General features: G+C 47.7%; 1 protein-coding gene across 3 annotated transcripts in view; it reads left to right on the top strand.

Annotated features, from left to right (window-relative positions):
• Positions 1-19782, top strand: part of PCBP3 (poly(rC) binding protein 3) — a 256103-nt gene that overhangs the window by 49378 nt on the left and 186943 nt on the right. The gene's annotated exons all lie outside the window — the stretch shown is intronic.

Raw genomic sequence — 19782 nt, 5'->3', positions numbered from 1 at the left:
TTACCACCCCTCAGACCTCATGAAGATGCAAACATGGCCATCTTTTGGTAACTGCCTTAGCAAAGGACCTAAAATCTTGCCCAAGTCACTGCTATGCAAGAAAGGCTGGGTTACTAGTCTTGACGACCTTGATGCTTTCCCAGAATAGCTGAAGATGTGGGCTTTAAAAACAAAACAAAAACAAAAACAAAAACAAAAACAAAAACAAAAAACTCATGAGCCCTAGCTCTCACATCTTTTTTTTTGGACTCCAAAGGTGGTCTGAGCTTCCCTCAGGAGATTTTTCAGGTTGGGGCTGAAGAGACGGCTCAGTGGCTGAAAGGATGTGACGCTCATCAGAAGACCTGAGTTTCAATCCAGCACTCAAGTCTGCTGTCTCCTAGCGGCCTGCAAGTCTAGCTCCATGGGTATCTAAAGCCTCTGACCTCCATGGGCACACACGCTTACATACACACATGCTTACATACACACATGCTTACATACACATATGCTTACATACACACATGCTTACATACACACATGCTTACATACACACATGCTTACATAAACACATGTTTACGTACACACATGCTTACGTGCACACATGCTTACACACACACATGCTTACATACACACATGCTTACATACATACATGCTTACATACACACATGCTTACATACACATGCTTATGTGTACACATGCTTACGTGCACATATGCTTACATACACACATGCTTACATAAACACATGCTTACATACACACATGCTTACATAAACACATGCTTACATACACACATGCTTACATACACACATGCTTACATACACACATGCTTACATAAACACATGCTTACATACACACATGCTTACATACACACATGCTTACATACACACATGCTTACATACACACATGCTTACATAAACACATGCTTACATAAACACATGCTTATGTACACACATGCTTACGTGCACACATGCTTACATGCACACATGCTTACATACACACATGCTTACGTACACACATGCTTACGTACACACATACTTACATAAACACATGCTTACATACACACATGCTTACATACACACATGCTTACATACACACATGCTTACATAAACACATGCTTACGTACACACATGCTTACATACACACATGCTTACGTGCACACACCCACACACAGACCCCTCACATGCACATAATCAAAAATAATAAAACAAGCCTTTACATGCCTTTAATCCCAGCACTTGGCAGGCAGAAGCAGGTGGATCTTTGTGAGTTGGAGGCCAGCCTAGTCTGCAGGGTTCCAGGAGAGCCGGGTCTATATTGTAAGATACTGTCCCCAAAAGAAAAAGAAATCTTAAAAAAATAAAACAAAACTATAGTTCTGTGGTGAAGACCTGGCAGGGATGGCTCAGCGGTTAAGAGCATTGGCTGCTCCTCCAGAGAATCCTGGTTCAATTCCCAGTACCCACATGGCAGCTCACAACTGCCTGTGACTCCAGGTCCAGAGGATCTGACACCCTCACACAGATGCACATGCAGGCAAAACACCAATGTATATAAAGCAATCAGAGTAAACTTAATCAGATTAAAAAGTATTTATTTTAAATTATTTATTTATTTTGAGACTATCTCACTATGTCTCTTATGGCTGTACAGGAGCAGTGTCCTGGGCCTGCCACATCCACACCTGTCTTAAGGCCTGTGACCCTCCCCCTCCCCAAGGGATCCTTGGCCACTGGCCCACGGTCCACAAGGGAAAAGAGAGCAGAGGTGACAGAAGAGGGGTGGGGGTTTGCACGGTTAGTGAGTACAATGGAGTGACTTCAAGGACCAGCTTCAGTGAGACTCATCATCTTTATTTGGGAGGGCAAAGGCTACATGCTCTCGGAGAGTGGGTGGAGGGTTCCCAGGGTGGCTGTGCACTATTGGTTGGGGTTTGAGGTGCTGGGAATGCTTTATTTACAAACCAGAAATTTCAGATACTTGTCGGGATGTTCTTATAGGGAGAAAGGAAGTTGAACCTGCATTCTGGCCATGGGCTGCATGACTTCCCTCAGGGGTCGGGGTTGTGCCTAGACACACTCTTCAGATGAATTCAGGCAGAGAAAAAGAAGCCCACTGCTGAGGAAGAGCATCCTCCATCCTGCACTGAGCTTGGGAGAGCTGTCCAGACATGGCAGGACTACAACCTTAAATAGCTGAGCCTTCCAACATCGCCCAAACATTTCAGTCACCATAACTGCTTGAGACAAATAACACCATATGTTCATTAAAAAAAAAAACAACAATTGTTCAAGAATGTTCTTAGCATTCTTCATTCATAGTAGCCTAGAACTGAAAACAACAACAACAACAACAACAACAAAAAAAAAACCACCCAAATGTTCATTGACAAGTGAGCAGGTACCAAGGATGGAGAGGTATGTGACAAGACAAAAACAGTATTGATGCAGGTAATACACAATAAATTTCAGAATAATCACCTTTGGGCCAAAATAGGTCAGACATAATGTAATTGTTCTGTGTGCGTGAACACTAAGTACAGCAAATGTCCACAGTGGCAGAAGCACGTGGTGTCTGTCTGTAGACACGAGAAAGGAGGTCAGGGAGAAACTTGGGGTGATGGAGCCCTTCCTTACCTGTGTTGTGAAGATACTTTCACACAGGAGCGTGTCAGAGGTCAACACACTGTAAAGTTTAGCCGTGTGTAGCTCATATGCTTCAGTTGTGCCTCAGGAAAGCAGGGAGGAGAAACAACCAAAACAACAGACAAGTTAGGGAAAAGTATTTATAATTTATTTAGTTAAACATTTATTTATTTTGAGGCAGTCTCACTATGTCTCTCATGCCTGGGTTTTGAGGGTTGACTGTCTGCTTTTAAATCATAGCATAATTTACAAGCAGGAAAATGCATACATGCATGCATGCATACATACGTACATAAGTACATACATACATACACACAGCCTGGGAATCTCAGGAGTCTGTACCTTGCTTTCTTTACTCCTGCAAGAAACATCTTTGTTGCCCAGCTGCTTGCCTCCCCCACTCCAATCTCCAGCTTCAAGCCTTCTTTCTTTCTTTCTTTCTTTCTTTCTTTCTTTCTTTCTTTCAGTTTTTTTGAGACAGGATTTCACTGTGTAGTCCTGCCTTCTCTGGAACTCACTCTGAAGACCAGGTTGGCCTTGAATTCACAGGCATCCACCTGTCTCTGCCTTCCGAGTGCTGGGATTAAAGGCGTGTGCCACCCCTACCTGGCTTGCTTCAAGCTTTCTTGATGTCACACAAAGCGTGTGCTCTTTTGGGTTTGACCTCTTTCGTTTACTCTGATCTCTGAGTTGTGTGTGTGTGGCCTACTTACACTTGAGATGGCTGAGTAGTCTTTTGCACTGTGGATGCACTCTGTCTGAGTGCCCTTAGTCCTGTTGTTGACTTCTGGCACTACCCGGGTTCCTGATATGTGAGTAAGACTGTTGTGAACAACGTTGCCATCAGCTGTGCCAGTGTTGCGATCAGAAACACTTGCAATTGCCTTGAGGCGGAGTAGCTAGCTAGGAGGTGGAAATCCATCTTTGTTGAAACTCTCAAAATGTTGCACAGTGTCTGTGTCATTTACACAGGCCACCAGCAAAGTATGAGTTCTTAAGTGCTGCACATCGTTGCCTGTACTTAGTCTTGTTGGTTTGCAGTTTCAGTTATCCTGGATGGTGACCAGCGTTTCCACCTCTGGCTTGATTTGTGTTTCCCAGATCAGTGATGGCGTATGGTGTGACTTATATGTTTATTGACTGTCAGGTCCAGTGCCCCCTTCCCGCCTCCACCGCCAACACACACACAAATGGCAGTGCTGGTGACACTGCCCTAATGTTTATTTGAGAAGCTGAACTTGGGTTTGCTCGGGTGAAGTCTGCCAGCTCTATTGGGTTGTCTTTTTTTTTTTTTAATCTGGATGGAAATTCTTTGTCTTACAAATGCGCTGTCAAAGTCTTCAACAGCCCAGGGTTTGTGTTGGCATTTTCTCAATGGTTTCTTCTGATAAGCTGAGTTTTTCATCTTGATGAAATCCTACTTACTGATTTTTTTAAATTTAAATTTAAATTTTTTGTTTTTATGAGACAGGGTTTCTCTGTGTAGCCTTGGCTGTCCTGGACTCACTTTGTAGAGCAGGCTGGCCTTGAACTCACAGTGATCCACCTGCCTCTGCCTCCCGAGTGCTGGGATTAAAGGCGTGCGCCACTATGCCCAGCTCTACTTACTGATTTAAATTTTACTATTAGTATCATTTTTATCCTGCCCAAGGAATCTCCACCTATGCCAGGGTCAAAAAACATTTTCTGAGCTTCCTCTGGAAGCTCTGTACTGTCTCTGGCTCTTCCAATTTACGGTCCACCTCAAGTTGATCTTTGTGTGGTGTGCAATGGTTTATCTTCCCTCCCGACAATTATTGCAGCACCATGGACAGAGACCACTTCTGTGACTGTGTGAGTCTCACGGATAACCCGAGCTGCTGGTGCTCTACCGAGACAGGATCAGGTGTAAGGATATAAAACCACAGCTCTTACCTCAAAGAGGATAAAGAGATAGTTTATTCTGAAGTCAAATATGACTCATCATGGCTCGAGAGCACAGATTTTAGGTTACCCCAATATTCACGTTCTAATATGATAACAGTCCGATGGAGCTTTTATAGTAACAGAACAAAGAACACCATAGATCAAGATAAGTGTGGCAGTGCACACCTTTAGTCCCAGCACTTAGCAGGCAGAGGCAGGCGGATCTTTGTGAGTTCAAGGCCAGTCTATCTATTGAGTAGGTCATATGATTTTTTTTCTCTCTCTTCCGTTTTGTCCTTTGGTGATGATACATCATCTGGACTGTAGGCACAGCCCTCAGCAGGGTTTCCATTTGGGTTCCATGAAGACCTCTGGCCTAGGGGTTGTGCCATCAGATGGTCAGGCAAGCTAGTCCCTGTCTGTTTTCTGGCTGAGCACACATAGAAGGCATTTGTCGTACCTTAAGGTGACAGTTATCAAGCCACCAACCAGGCTAGGCACGAAGATTCCACATCTAAAATACACACAGGCACTCTGTAGACCAGGCTGGCCTTGAACTCAGAGATCCACCAGCTTCTGCCTCCTCACTGCTGGGATTAAAGGTTTGTACAACTGCATCCAGCTTGTCCTTCTTATTTTGATGTTTTCTTTTCTTTTTTTAATTGAAAAATAAAATCATTCATATTACATCTCAATTGCTATCCCATCCCATGCATCCTCCCATTCCTCCCTCCCTCCCGCTTTCACCCCATTCCCCTTCCCCATGACTGTGACTGAGTGCCAGGATAGCCTGGGCTACACAGAGAATCCCTGTCTCAGGGGGAAAAAAAGTTGGAAGGACAAAGATGTCCTGAACTAAGACCATGAAGAGAAACATGAAGATGTTAGTTTTCCATGTGAGTGAATAAAGAAGAGGGTACTCCTTGGGAAAATAAAATAAAATACACACAGGAACTTTCAGGGTCCTGGTATCTAGTAGTTTTGGTGAATGTGTTCATTTCATCCAGCACCAAACTTCTTGAATCTTCCTGTATGCAAACAGTGGCCAAAGAACCACTGGAGATGTTTGCTTCTCAGGACTGGCAGCGGCTGTCCTAGCTGTGTTTCCTGTCCTTGTTTCTTCCTCTGCCCATTTCATTCATCAGTTGGGAGACCCCAGCTTGGCTCTCCAACCCTTTCCATGCATCTTGGCTCCCATTGCTTCTTTCTGTTTCCTCTCAGCTGACTGCTCTGCCCTATTTGGACCACTGAGATGTCCCCAACTCTCCATCTTTCCTTCCTTCTGTAGGGGGGTCTCATGCCAATTTTGGAAGAGAAGATGCCAGAGTAGAGAGAGGCTTCTGGATAGACTCACAAGGGCATCATTGTTTTTTGCCATGTACCCCATCAATGTCAGAAGCAGGTGTAGAGACATCGACGTGGAGGGTAGGGTGGAGGCATTCACACTGGTGAAAACTTGCTGTTTGTGTGTGCTAGGTGACACCACAGCTGTCCGCAGACAGTGAGGAGCCATAGATATGTCCCACAGAGAGCATAAGACTCTAAACCACCAGTGGCAACTCCCACTTGGCTGGACAGATCCTGCTTCCTAAGACCACCCAGGGTGACACAGGAGGCTTAAGTCATGAGTCTTTAAGACACCAATACTTCCTTCCTTCTTTTTTTTTAGACAGAGTTTCTCTATGTAGCTTTGGATGTTCTGGAATTCACTATTTAGACCAGGCCTGGCCTCGAACTTACAGAGTTCACCTGCTTCTGCCTCCCGAGTGCTGGGGTTAAAGGTGGCAGCTACCACGCCCAGCTAAATCACCAATACTTTTTAGAGTCTGGATACATGATAGCACTTCCAGAGCAGGCTATGGGCTGCTCAGATCCCTGTGCGTTTCCCAGAGTTTTCCAGGAAGGAGCAGAGAGATTCTTCCTTCCTTCCTCTGGGTACCGTTTGGTGCTAGTGTGAGATCACCTCTGAAGGTGTGGGGGACTAGAGGTCTACCTTGAGCATGTGTGAGGGGCAGGGCCTCCAGCTGGAGAGAGATAGCAGACAGAGTCTGTTCTTATACTTACCGTTCTACCTGAGGAAGCCGTCTGCCCATGCAGCCTGGAGGGCAGCAGGGTCACAACTGCAGAGCTTCCATGCTTGTATAAGCAACTGAGACTTCACAAGACCAAGGTCTCGGCCGGGGGTGGGGGGGGTCACACCCTCATTTCAGTAGCAACAATCTATCTGGGGCTCTGTTGGGGCCTTTGTGGAACATTTACTTTCAGTTAAAAAAAAAGATTTATTTATTTTATTTATTGCATATGAGTGCTTTATCTGCAGAAGAGGGTATCAGATTACATTATAGATGGTTGTGAGCCACCATGTGGTTGCTGGGAATTGAACCCAGGACCTCTGGAAGAGCAGGTGGCGCTCTTAACCACTGAGCCATCTCTCCAGCCCTACTTTCAGGTTTTTTTTTTCTACCTGTTATTCACATGATGGACAGGCACCTTCAGACAGCTCCGAGAAGTATATAGCAGGTGGAATAGGGAACTACAAGAGGGAAGTGAGAGGTGGGGAGCAAGACAGACCCTTACCTCGCCAGGAGGAGCAGACCAGGGAGTCCTATGGCTGGCATTCTTCTCTTCTTAGTCATCTGGTGTGACCCAGTCTATGAGCCTGGGCTGGTCAGTGTTAACTGTCAGTGACAGACTCTAGATTCACCCATGAGACAGGCTTCTGGCCGTGGCTTGTGGTGGATTATCTTTGTTGAGTCGACTGAGATAAGGAAGACCCATTCAACTGCGGGTGGACCATTCCCTGCCTGGGATCCCAGAGAGGGGAAAAGGAGGAGCAATGGGTTCATTAACTCACTAGACGTGACCAGCTGTTTCCAGTCCCTGCAAGCCTTGCCTCCGTGCACTTGGACTGGGAGGCAGGATGAACCCTTACCGCCTTGAGATGGTTCTGTCAGGGGGTTTTGTCACAGCAACAGAAAAACAACTAAGGCAGCCCCGAAGCAAGACAATGTGGTTATGTTTGTAAGGCGTGCGCTGTCTCAGGGTGGGCCTCTTAGAGAGTCAGGGCTTGGCATCAGCCAGGTGGTCCCTGGGCCCCCAGGGTTCATCGGCTTCCTGGCACGGACGAGCGCTTCATTCTTTAACTTCTCACATATGCAGGTCACTTGGAGGGGCACTGATGTTCCACGACTTGGAAAATAAATATCTTTGCCTTGTAAAAAAAAAATCACTCTTGGGGCAAAGTATGCGCTGGGCAGCTTAAAGGGGGAAAAATGAGCTTAAGCCAAATACTTGGGTTTCAAGTGACAGGCAGCAAGAAGGGCAGTGTTTTATGTTTCCAAGATTGAGGGCTTTAATCCAAAGCTCTACTCATGCTGAGACATAAACTCCCAGGAAGGATCAGTCACGTCATCCCCGTCAAACTGGGGGATTTTTTTTTCTCCCCCTTGAACATTTTAATTCCAGTTTTGTCCTGAGATGAGTGTCATTTGTTATCGCACGTAACACACAGGGTGGCGGGCTTTGCAGGGGTTCTCAGGCTCTGGTGACTGAGGCAGTTAGGGCTCATCCTGCAACGAGGTCATGGACGTCACAGGATTCGTGCTGCTGTGGTTCTGAGCTGCTAATCCTAGGCTCATGGGGACTTGTCCCAGCTTTGAACTGATTAAGACCCTGGTCTTACCATGCATTAAAGGAACAGGGACATGGTACCACTTTTTAAAATTGCCGTTTCTTGTGCTTTTAAGTAATATGTAGTAACAGGACACCTACCTCATGTCCATGAGCTGGATGGCACTCTTGGCAGTGGCAGGGTTACCTTGAAGTGAACAACAGGCCTTGTGAGGGGCAGGGAGGGGACACAGTAGCCTAGCAACCACCACTTAGAAATGAAGGATGCTGTTCTAGATTCATTTCTTTGTTGGTGTGATTAAAAAAGAAAAGAGAAAAGAAAAGAAACAAAGAAACTCTGGCCAGAACCAGCTTGGGAAAGGAAAGGGTTATTTTACCTTATTCTTCCAAGCCCTACTGCCACCCTTGAGCAACGCTGGGCAAGAAAACTCAAGGTAGGAACCTGGAGGCAGGAACCATGAAAAAAAATGCTGATAACTGGCTTGCTGTACCTCCAAAAGCCTTGCCAGGACGGCAGTGCAGACTAGACTAGCAGCTTCACACAGTGGCTCAGACCCCAGGGAGCCTCACTCAAGACAGAGTGGCAAATGCTGTTCTTTCTAGGCCAGCTCACGGTCTGCTGGGTCACTTACAACATACTTTGGGTGGGGGCAGAGGGCAGTCATGGAAGTCCAGGGAAATGGCTTCAGTTCTGTGCCTTCAAAAGCAAGTTCTAGAAGAATATATGGCAGAAATATCACACCTGCACTCTTGTTGAAAGTTACTACACTAGTTTCTCTAGGCTTTTTTTTTCTCATCTGCATCTTTATTAGGGTGACGGATCGATCTGCAGGTGGGTGCAGTTCACTCTTGGCACTCAAGTAGTTATGCCTGGTGAGAGGAGAGCCTTTACATGGCAACTACTGTATGCCAAGTACTGATCATTCAGGTCTGTTCCCTTGACCCTCCTGCCAGCCTGGAAACCAGATTTTTCTTGTTCCTGTTTTATAGTTAGGGGTTCAAGGCAAGGGCCTTGCCTCAAAGGCTCATCCAGAGAGTAAATAAATATCACCATCTATAACTCCTGACCACTGCACTTGTTTTATATGTATCTAATTTCCTTTATGATAGCTTTTTTTTTTTTAACTCTTAAAACCTTCTCAGGGGTGGAGGTATAGGTGGATGCTAGAGTTCATGCTCAGCATACACAAGATTGTAAGTTCAATCTTCAGTAAAATACACACACACACACACACACACACACACACACACACACACACACACACAATTTAATTGGATGCAAATTCAACTCTTTAGCCTGATGGTTTTAAAATTCCCCCCTCCCCTCAGCCAGCCTATCACATGAATTGATTTCCTCAAACATATGTGGTTTATTTAACTGGAAATACTAAGTACAGTGTAAAACATACCCAAACTGAAAAAGGTTGAGGTAAAATGAGACACTTTAAAAACTTCTACCTATTTAACAAAAAAAAAGCATGGTGCATGAAATTTAACACAATTACTAATTTAAAGTTACTAATTTAAAATTAGTAATTATGGTCCTATTTTAGGAGGCTAGTGTGAATGAATATGCTCTATTATTTTAAACACCTCGGTTTAGTGCCTCGGGAAACTGTGATTCCAAGGGTCTCATCTAAGACGCTTGCTTCAATAGCTGGCTGTCAGAGCGAAAAAGAACATCTCGGAAGAATATGCAAATTGAAATTTAAAAAGTGTGTTGCTGGCTCTACTTACAAAAATTATGGTATTCTTTGCTCAGACCATCCATCAATTATGCAAAGACTTTTGGTGAAATTCGGCTGGTAAATTTCCATCTTCTCCAACATTACCATCCTAGCATGCTAACTGGAAAGCACAATTTTGGCACATTAAAAACAAAACAAACAAACAAACAAAAAAACATCACTGAAATCTTTCATTTGGGAGAGTTTTGTTCTGTGCTTGTTTCTGATTAGAATTTTTTTTTTCAGATTAGAAAAATGGTTTCCCATCTTAAAATGACTAGGTATGATAATTGTTTGTCATATAGGACACCGATTTAACAGATTTTTAGAAACAAAGTCACATGATGTTAAACACAGTTGTGGATGTCTGCTTTCACAATGCTCCGCAGGGCATTTCCTTTTTCACTGAATATTGACAACTTCATTTTTACATAGGGGAACAGATCACAGAAGAATAAGGTCTCTAAAGTTCTGCTGGGATTGCCCACCCAGGAAGATGGGAATGCTGGGCTTTGTCCCCGTTGTGCCTTTTAATTGTAGCTTTTGAGCAGAAGGTGAGGCGGAATGCCAGGCCTCGGTGTGTGCTATAGTCCTTGGCCCCGGGGTTATGCGCACTTGTCGTGCTTTGAATAGGTACAGCCCCCAAAGACTCACATGTTTAAATGCTTGGTCCATAGGGAGTGGCACTATGAAGAGAGGTGGCCTTGTTGGAGGAAGTGTGTCACTGCGAGGGGGCGGGCTTTGAGGTCTCCTATGCTCAAGCTATGCCCAGTGTGACACAGTCTCTTTCTGGTGCCTTTGGATCAAGATGTGGAACTCTCAGCTCCTTCTCCAGCACCATGTCTGCCTGCTCGCCACCATGCTTCCTTGCTGGGATGATAATGACATAAGCCTCTGTTATTGTAAGCCCGCCCCAGTGAAAAGTTTTCCTTTATGAGAGTTGCCACGGCCACGGTGTCTCTTCACAGCAATAAAAACCTAACTAAGACAGCACCCGTGTTCAAATGCCTGTGTTGTGAGTGTCTTCTGAAGCAGGCTACCCACTTTGTGAAGGATAGTTAACTACAGATACAGAGTCTGTAGACCTTCACCGTCCAGCACCCATACCTACAGCACCTGTCCCCAGGCCCGTGGGAGTCCTCTAAGGGCTCCTCTGTCCCCACTTTATCCCTCCTTTGCAGTGCAAGACATTGGGGCCAAACCAGCATCTACACCTATATCTCACACGTCCCCTTGTATATCCTAGCTTGAGTCCCTGGACCAAGGCCTGGACTTCCAACTTTGACAGTATACTATCCAGAGACTGAGTGGTCCCTCCCCTGTCCTGTGGCTGGCTGGTGGTGGGCTGTTTGCCAGGAGTGGTAGAGAGACTTGGCGAGGCAGGCAGGTCATCGCCCACATTGCAAAGGACCGGGTTGGCATGGAAAGCGGGGGAGATCTGTATCACCTATAGGGAGGGTCGGTCTGTACCCCTAAGACAGTGGACACAGGCCCACCTCTCCACAGTAAGGAAATTTGGTTAGTTAGCACCACGGGGCTCTCACAGGCAGAGGTTGAAGATAACTAAATAGAAAAGTTCCGGGCATTCATCCTACGACGCAGCCTTTTCTGTCGTAGCTCTACTTCCTTTCAGATCCTGCATACTAGTCCCTGGCCTTCCTAGCTGCCCGTGACTGTTCACACCCCTACAATCTGAAGCGATTCGCACAGGGAACCCGTTTATACAACTCTTTGCATGTTGTGTCAGCTTTGCATTGCTCTGGCAAAACACCTGATAGAATCCACTTAAAAGGAGAAAGTTGGGGCTTGGGTGATGCCTAAGTAGGTAGAGTGCTTGGGCATGAGGACCTGAGTTCAGATCCCCAGTCCCTACGTAAAATGGTTTGCATGACATTGGATGCCCAAGATCCTCTTGTTTAGGAAATGAGAACAGGAGGATCCCTGTTCCCCAGTGGCCAGCCAGCCTATCTGGATTGGTAACTTGCCAGGTTCAGTGAGAGACCTGTCTCAAAAATAAGGTGGCTGGAGGTTGTTCTGCGTCTGGCGGGAACCTGGGCCTTGTCATGTACTTTCTTGGGAAGCTTGTGCCCCATGGAGCTCCAAACCGGAAGTACACACTCCTCCACGGGAAGACCGGGGTTCCTTCTGTTTCCCAATGGAGAAGGGTGAATCACGTGGGCAAACACGTTCAGGGCTCAAAACCCAAGCCGGGCAGCGACGATGGCTCATCCTGACTTGGGAGAGTTGGTGGCTGCTTAGGTTGAGAACAGCGGTAATGGAGGCTCGGAGCTCCAAAACCGAGAGGCGGTCGTGGGAATCTGTTTGATTCAGGCGCACAGAATAGCGGTTTCGCCAGCCACTCGCCTTCGCAGTGTGATGGGCGGAGTGGCACGAGAAAGATGGTGGCGGCGATCCATGCTGACATACCGGCGAATGGCAGAAGCCCAAGAGTTCCAAAGTCGATGGTGATGCGCAGAGTTACATGGCCCTTCGGTCAAGCCGCTATGATAATGGCAGGAGCGTGCGGGCAAATGCCTGTGCCCGGTCAGTTCATGGCCAGAATGCAGGTCCGTCGCAGCTCCATGGTGGTCAGTAGCTTCAGCGGTGACTGAGGCAGCTACGGCTGCTTGGTTGGAAGCCAAACCTGAGGCCGAGCAGTGAATCCTTCAAGGAGAGGGGAAACCCTTTCTTCCCCAGAATAAATGGCAAGTCTTAGATGATCCTTGGTGAAATAGATGGTGGTGCCCCCTCCTCCTGTTATTGCATGTAAAAACAGGGACATTATAAACCTTCGGCAGAGGGAGAGGTTGGAGGGGGTGAATGTGTTTGATTGGCTGGGGTGAGGAGTGCCAGGGATACCTCATTTACATGCAGCAGCACAGCCCTGTATCATAAGAAGGGAAACACAGTACTGAGTATTCTATGGGCAGCAGCGGGGCGGGGAGAACTCCAGGTACAGTTTGAGGTATGGAAAAAAGGTCATGGGTTGAAAGCTAAGGTCCCAAGACATCTCATTAGCATGGGGGAGGTGCACACTGGATGGGTTTCTTATCAGAAAAAGGTTGAGCCTATAATCTCCCTGAGGACTATGTGACCTCTCCTTAGGTGGAGAGAAGGGAGTCCTGTCATTTTGGCACCGAGCTCAGGGGCTATCTGGTAATTCCATCTTAACAGAAGGGGCCAACAACTGGAGAGAGATCTCAGTGGTTAAGAGTACTGGCTGCTCTTCCAGTCAACCTAGGTTACAGTCCCAGCACCCACTGCTTTAACTCCAGTTCCAGGGAGTCTGACTCCCTATTATGGCCTCCATGGGTACCAGGAATGCATAGGGTAGGCAAAACACGTTACATATAAAATAAAATAAAAAAGAGAAAAGAAATAAGGTGGAGTATCAGTAAGATGGTTCAGATGGGCAAGGCATTGGCTGGCAAGGCATTGTATGCCTGGCAATCAGGATTTTATCCTCAGAACCAGCATAAAGATGGAAAGGGAGCTGGCTCCACAAAGTTGTCCTCCACAGGCACACTGTGTCACATGTGCCCCATACGTCATGCATAAAACAGAATAATTTAATTAAATTACAAATTAGTAGGTTGAAGAGGGATTGAGGAAGACACCTGGTGTCAACTTCTGCTGTCCACGTGCCCACATGTCCACACACAGGACACTGCACATGCGCACAAACACTTGAATGCATACATGCACTACACCACTGTGGGAAGGCTCACTCCCTGCCCCTTCTGAAATTACATCTCTCCCTGGGCATTAGTGCCTTCTCCTTGGGTTGTAACTTTCACGAGTCACTTCAGAGGTGGTCCGGAACACATTCTCAGCCTTTGTATTTGAATGGTAGTTTAACCAAGTGTGTGGCAGGGGCGGCTACCTGCTCAGCTGTCAGCCTTGCTTGCTCCGTCCACAGCTTCGCTTGTTGACCACCACAGGCGCGTGTTTGGACCAATCATCTTCTTGCCTTTTGGCACCAATCACAGTTATGGATGCTTTTGGTTTTGGCCAATCACAGCCTGGCCTTTAGGGGTTGTAGCAATCCCTCAGACCATCTGGGGAAAAGGTGGTTAAGGCAGTGATGCTTGTGGAATTATGTAGGGTCGTGGTAGCAAAAAGACGGGCATACACTGTTTCAGACAGCCCTGGAGGAGGTCACACCTTCAGCCGCGGGGCAATCAGCTGTGATCGTTGTACAGCTGTGTCCAGGTATCTGCGGAGTGTTTAAGATGGCTGGTGCTGCAGAGTGTTTAAGATGGGTAGTCTGGCTGTTAGACTACTCCTTGTTTTTGTTCAAGGGAAGAAGGGGGAGGCCATTATCTGCTAACTATCCAGTCAAATTGCCCTTCTTCACTGTCTTTACTTATTTACAGGAAAATAAAACATCAGAAGGAATGTTTATGATATAAGCTTAAACATTAAAAGTGATTTTTCCCCCCACCCTGAGACATGGTCTCACGCCATAGGCTTGGCTGGCCAGGAGCTTGATGCATAGACCAAACTGGTCTTGAATTTGCAGACTTGCCATTAAAAGTGGGTGCCGTGATGGCTACTTACTAATCTTTATGGCTTTTAAACAGTGTCTTAACAGTGCTTTGCACCTGCCCAGTGCCCCCAGGGACAGGCAGGTGTCCTTTATCTAACTTAATACCAGAGGAGCTAGTGTCGCTGCTCATTTTAGGACCTGTCAGCTGAGGCGGAGGGAGTTGGGGTTATAGAGGAGTGGAAGGCACTGAGGCTACAGACTGGCCTGGGCTGCTCGTGTGTGCCTGCCAGCATGAGTGCGTTGAACTTCCTTCCAAGGAGGCGTCCTCGGTGAGGAGGGCCTCTGCATCCCAGGCTCTTAGCAGCAGTTGGCTCTGAGACCTGGGAATGGTAAGCTGAAGGTGACATCTTGCTCAGAGGCCAGCAGTAGAGGGGTCAAGAAAGGCTATAAGACTATGGTCCTATGACCTGGTGCTGCCCAGGTATGTGTTGGCATAGTAGAAGGGTAATAAACAGGGACACACTCCCTGTGTGAGGGACTGGAGTGTGTGTGTGTGTGTGTGTGTGTGTGTGTGTGTGTGGTGTGTGTGTGAGAGAGAGAGAGACAGAGAGACAGAGAGACAGAGAGACAGAGAGAGACAGAGAGAGACAGAGAGAGACAGAGAGAGACAGAGAGAGACAGAGAGACAGAGAGACAGAGAGACAGAGACAGAGACAGAGACAGAGACAGAGACAGACAGACAGACATGGTCTCCACCTCAGAAATGGAGAAGGGAGCTTACCTTTGCAATCTGTGTGCTCTTCAAATTCTGTCCTTGAAATGTATTGAGGGGATCCTTGAGATGTCTATCCGGGAAGGGAACCAGGGAGGGACCCTGTAGACCTCTTGAGGACTTGCCTAGCCTTGTTGATGAGCTTCAAACAAGTTCCTATTGGCTTGGCCAGGATTGTAAAGACATGGCTTTGCTAGAGTCAGGGTGACTGTGATGGGAATTGTACCTGGGAGAGAAAGGGCTCAAAGAATCTCCGGTGAAAAACGGAAGACCCCCAGGCTCCCAGTGTGTTCCCTCCCAAAGTGGAGTGTTCTCCCTGCTCTTAACTACCCTTTCACGGCATGGTTTTCATCACTCATGTTGTTGAATTTTCACCTTAAAAACATTTCCCGGAGTTCTTTGATTACAAGGCACTAGCACACACATATACTTACTTACTGAGAAAATTGGTTAAAAAAAAATCTTGGTAGGCTTGGACCTCTTCCCTTCCAGCTTCTTTCTATTATAGGAAGTGTCTAAACAGTCCCACGTGTTTAAATCCTCTGCGGACATTAGTGACGATCATGTCCACTGATGTTTAAGGTGACTAATTTTAAAAAGCGGCAAGCGAAAGCCTTAATTGTTTGCAGGCAATCCAAGGTCGCGGCATTTGCCTCTCTAGCCTGCTCAGCCTCTCCTCGCCTCGGGATTTGGAGTTTGAAAGCATTGCATTTCCCTTCTAGTATCTTCCTAATTACCTAGTGGAGGTTTGGAGGGAGGATGGTGGGTGCCACGGGGCTCATGACTAAAACAAAGAGTGGTTCTAATTTTAGTCTTAATGGCGCCAGTTGAGGCACAGAGAAGGGGAGGGGTGTTTGGCTGCCATTGCACTGAAAGTCTTCCCAAAATAAGCCCCTGCTGACCCTAGGGCTCTGTTGCCGTGTGGCAGGCACACAGATGCAGCTTTTCCCCTGCTCATACAAATGCATTGGAAACCTTGCTTATAAAAACAATGAACCTGGAGCTGCCTGATGGCAGTCTAGTCTCTCTCTCTCTCTCTCTCTCTCTCTCTCTCTCTCTCTCTCTCTCTCTCTCTCTCTCTCCCTCCCTCCCTCCACCCCCTCCCCCAGCAGTGATGTAGGCTCCAGGGTCTAAGAAGTCTCCAGTTCAGAGGTACCTCTACTTCAAGGCAGGTTGCTGACTCACTTGCCGTTTGGTATGAGTGCAGAGAGCTGGAAGACGCAGCAGCTCTAGTCTACTGGGGACAGGGGGTTCTATGACCCAGGCCCATTTCCACAACCAGACGTTAGAAGCCCCACAAGAGTCACCAATGGGCTGGTACATATGGTCTTCCAGCACATGTCCAGGGCTTTTTTTATCCCCTCTCCTTTTAGGGTTTCCTGCTTGGCTGGACCCTAGTTACTGACCCTGGTAGCCTTTCCTTGTCTGCTGAAGAAACATCCATCAGTGCTGACCCTTCCTACTGCACGGCCACACGCAGGCAGTAAAAAAGCAGTGCTGGACCTGGGTGCTTATACATATTCACTGTAGTTAGTCATCTAGGACCGGGGCCAGAGGAATACAGGAAGGTGTGCCTAGGTGCAAGGTGACCAGAGCCTTCTCGGGATGCAGAAACCGCACACTCCCACAGAACATGCTTCTGGGAGAAGTTTGGGAGGGAGGGAGGGAGGCTGTAGACACACGCTACAGTAGCTTCGAGAGAGAAGACTGTGTGTGTGAGAATTGGAGGCTCTCTGCCTATTCCCTGGAGGCCTCCGGAGGAATGTGTCTTCAATTCCTGCTGCTGTCCACAGCTCTGCCACCCCAGCTGGGGGGCCCCCTCTCAGTGGGGGCTACCCATAGCTTTGCCATCCGTCCATCTCTGCAACACTCCATCCCCAGTCACAAAGCACAGGATCCTGTCAAAGGAGGCAGCATATGGCTGCTGCTTGTGGCTGTTACCTCTTTCACAGGAGAATGAGGCGAGGTATGAGTCCCCCCCTAATTGCCCAAAGGGGCAATTAATTGCCCAAGATTAACCGGGTAAGTTAGGTGAGGTGTATTTGGTATGTTAGGCTTTTTAATGTCTAGGAAGAATCAGCCTTTGATGATGATGATGATGATGATGATGATGACGATGACGATGATTGCAGTTCCCTAACAAGACATTCAATACAGCACTGGGTTCTTGCCTTTTGGTTTTCCTTTTATCATTCTGGCTCCCAGAATTCTCTAAGAGCAGCCTGCTTAACTCCGGCAGCTTTTCTTGCGAGAGCGCAGCAGCTGGCCTGATGAAGGGAAGGAGTTAGCAGTAGAAACAGCTAGAGATGAGGCCCTCAGCAAGAAGGGCTTATATGCACAGCTTCTCTGATTGTCCACTAGGCGAAGCACATGCTCCTGTTACCTGCCTAGCGCAGAGGGTGGTTCTGATGTTCAGGTGGGTCCTGGCTCCAGGAGGCCTCAGCAAGGAAGTGGAGTCCAGCTGAAGGCCAGCAGAGGCCACTCCAGGTCCTGCCCTCCACTTTGTCCCTCTGCTCTCTGCCCACCCGGAGCTCCGAATAGGAGGGGCTGCAGCTGTAGAGCTGGTGTGGGCTTGGGCAGAGGAGGGGAGAGGGAAAGGGAGGCCCACATGTCTCCGAGGATTTTGACATTAATTACCGTCATGACTGCTTTCTGTGTGTAACTATTTTACCGACACATTGAGCCATCTTATGTGGAGCTAAAGGGGGCCTCCACCCCCATCCCTCCAGATGGCCCAGCCTTTGGAAACTGTGGCCTCCCAGATCTCTGGTAGCAGGGATGCATGCAATAATCTGGAGGGCCAATTGCTCAAAGACTTCCTAGGGCTTGGTCTGACATCACAGTAAGCAAATGATAATTACAAGGTTCCTTTGCTCCCCACTCTCTACACCCCAACAAGACACCATGGAGTTATTTATAAATGCAAGCCCCTGGGTGCACTTCTCCCGGGAAGGACCATGCTGACAGCACACTAGTGGTGCTAATGGAAGACAGGAAACATGCATTTGGAGGCATGTGGGATGTGTGGGGGGAGGGCAATGGGTCAAGCAGCTGCCAGAGCCAGGGGGCGGGGCTGCCTGCCCTGCCTCTCCAAGCTCTGCTGGGATCTGGAGCACAGAGCCTGCTCAATTGTCTTTTGTGTCAAGGGTGGGGCCCTGAGATGAACTGCTTTATCTCTTCCCAGGGTTGGCAGGAACTGGAAATAATTGAAAGTTGTTAGGGTCCAACATGCTGCCTTGAAAACACTATCATTACTCTCCTAATGACTAAGTGTGTCTTCCAGGAGGATATGTAGGCAGCTGAGGCTGCCCCCACCCCACCCCCACCTCCCGGCTCCTGGAGAGCAGAGTAGGAGGCTGGCAACCTGTAATCTGGAGAAGGGGGTGCTTTGGCACAGTCTGATTCAGCTCCAACCTCTGGAGCCACTATGCAGAGCCCAGGAGGCTCATGGCCTGAGTGCTCTGGTCCTGCAGACACTTTGCTCTTAAGTCTAAGCGTTTGCTCAGGTCTGGGACCTGCTTTCCCCAGACCCGCCCACAAGAGATTCTTGTCTCAGTGACTCCCAGCATGCTGCCTGAGGTACCCTCCTCCAAACCTCTGTCCTCTTCGCTACCATAGAGTACTTCCTCCCCCTCCCAAGCACAGGGTTTGTGCGCGGTAGCGTGCGATAATGATGCGCATGCGCTCCCTAGCTTCCCTCAGGTAAAAAGTCATGCTCTGGTACAGCTGGACTTAGCCTCTCGATAGGGCATGCAACAGCCCCTTCTTACCCACACCCTGGCCCTTTCCGACCCACCCACCTCAAGGGACTGTATATGTCTAAAATGGGGGTCCGGAACTTTCTCCCTCAGAGTGGATTCCAGGACATCATAACCACAGGTCTCCGGGCATTTCCAAGAGCCACGAGGCTACCGCAATGAGGCTTCAGACCGACAAGGGTCTTCCTGACTTTACAAAAGAGGTCATGCTTGTTACAGGTGGAGGCTTGAGGAGGGAGAGAGAGCTGTGTACAGATCCTTTGGCATGTACGGCGCAACATTGTTGCCACCAGATCAAGTCATTTGGTGAGTTTGAGAGGCCTCGGGGCTGGATGAAAATTTTGTCATCTCGGCTAGAATGTCATCATCAACGCTCTTCTCTGCTCACCCATCTGTTCATCTGACAACAAAGAAGCAACTGTGTTTCCCAGAGATGCTTCTTTTAAGTCTTGGGGGTAAATCTGCAGATCACTCTCCCCAACTGTGAAAGGCAAAGCTCGATCCCCAAGTCTAGAGAGGCCTGCGTTGGCTGGGCTTTAGGAAGCCAGCAAGGATAACCTCGGGGCTCCTGGGTGTCTAGGTACTGGCTGAAGGCAGGGTCCCAGCACTCCTAGCTTTTTACCAGAGCTGGGATGACAATATGGCCTGGTTCCTTTACCTTTATGCTGTGCAGAAAGGAGTAAGCCCAAACTAACAGGGCACAATCAGATGAAAAGAGTTTAGTCTGATGAAAATGATAGTTAATTGAAACAAAACAGAGCAAGGCATCTCTGAGGAAAGATGCAAACACACACATATAAATAAAATGGCATGTTTCCCAGCAAACACACACACACACACACAAATAAAATGGCATGTTTTCCAACAGCCAGTTCTT

This window comes from Acomys minous (genome assembly GCF_964271855.1).
Source record: "Acomys minous genome assembly, chromosome: 13".
Classification (NCBI taxonomy): Eukaryota; Metazoa; Chordata; class Mammalia; order Rodentia; family Muridae; genus Acomys; species Acomys minous.
The sequence above is the reverse complement of the archived record's forward strand: the minus strand, read 5'-3'. Positions and strand labels throughout refer to the sequence as shown.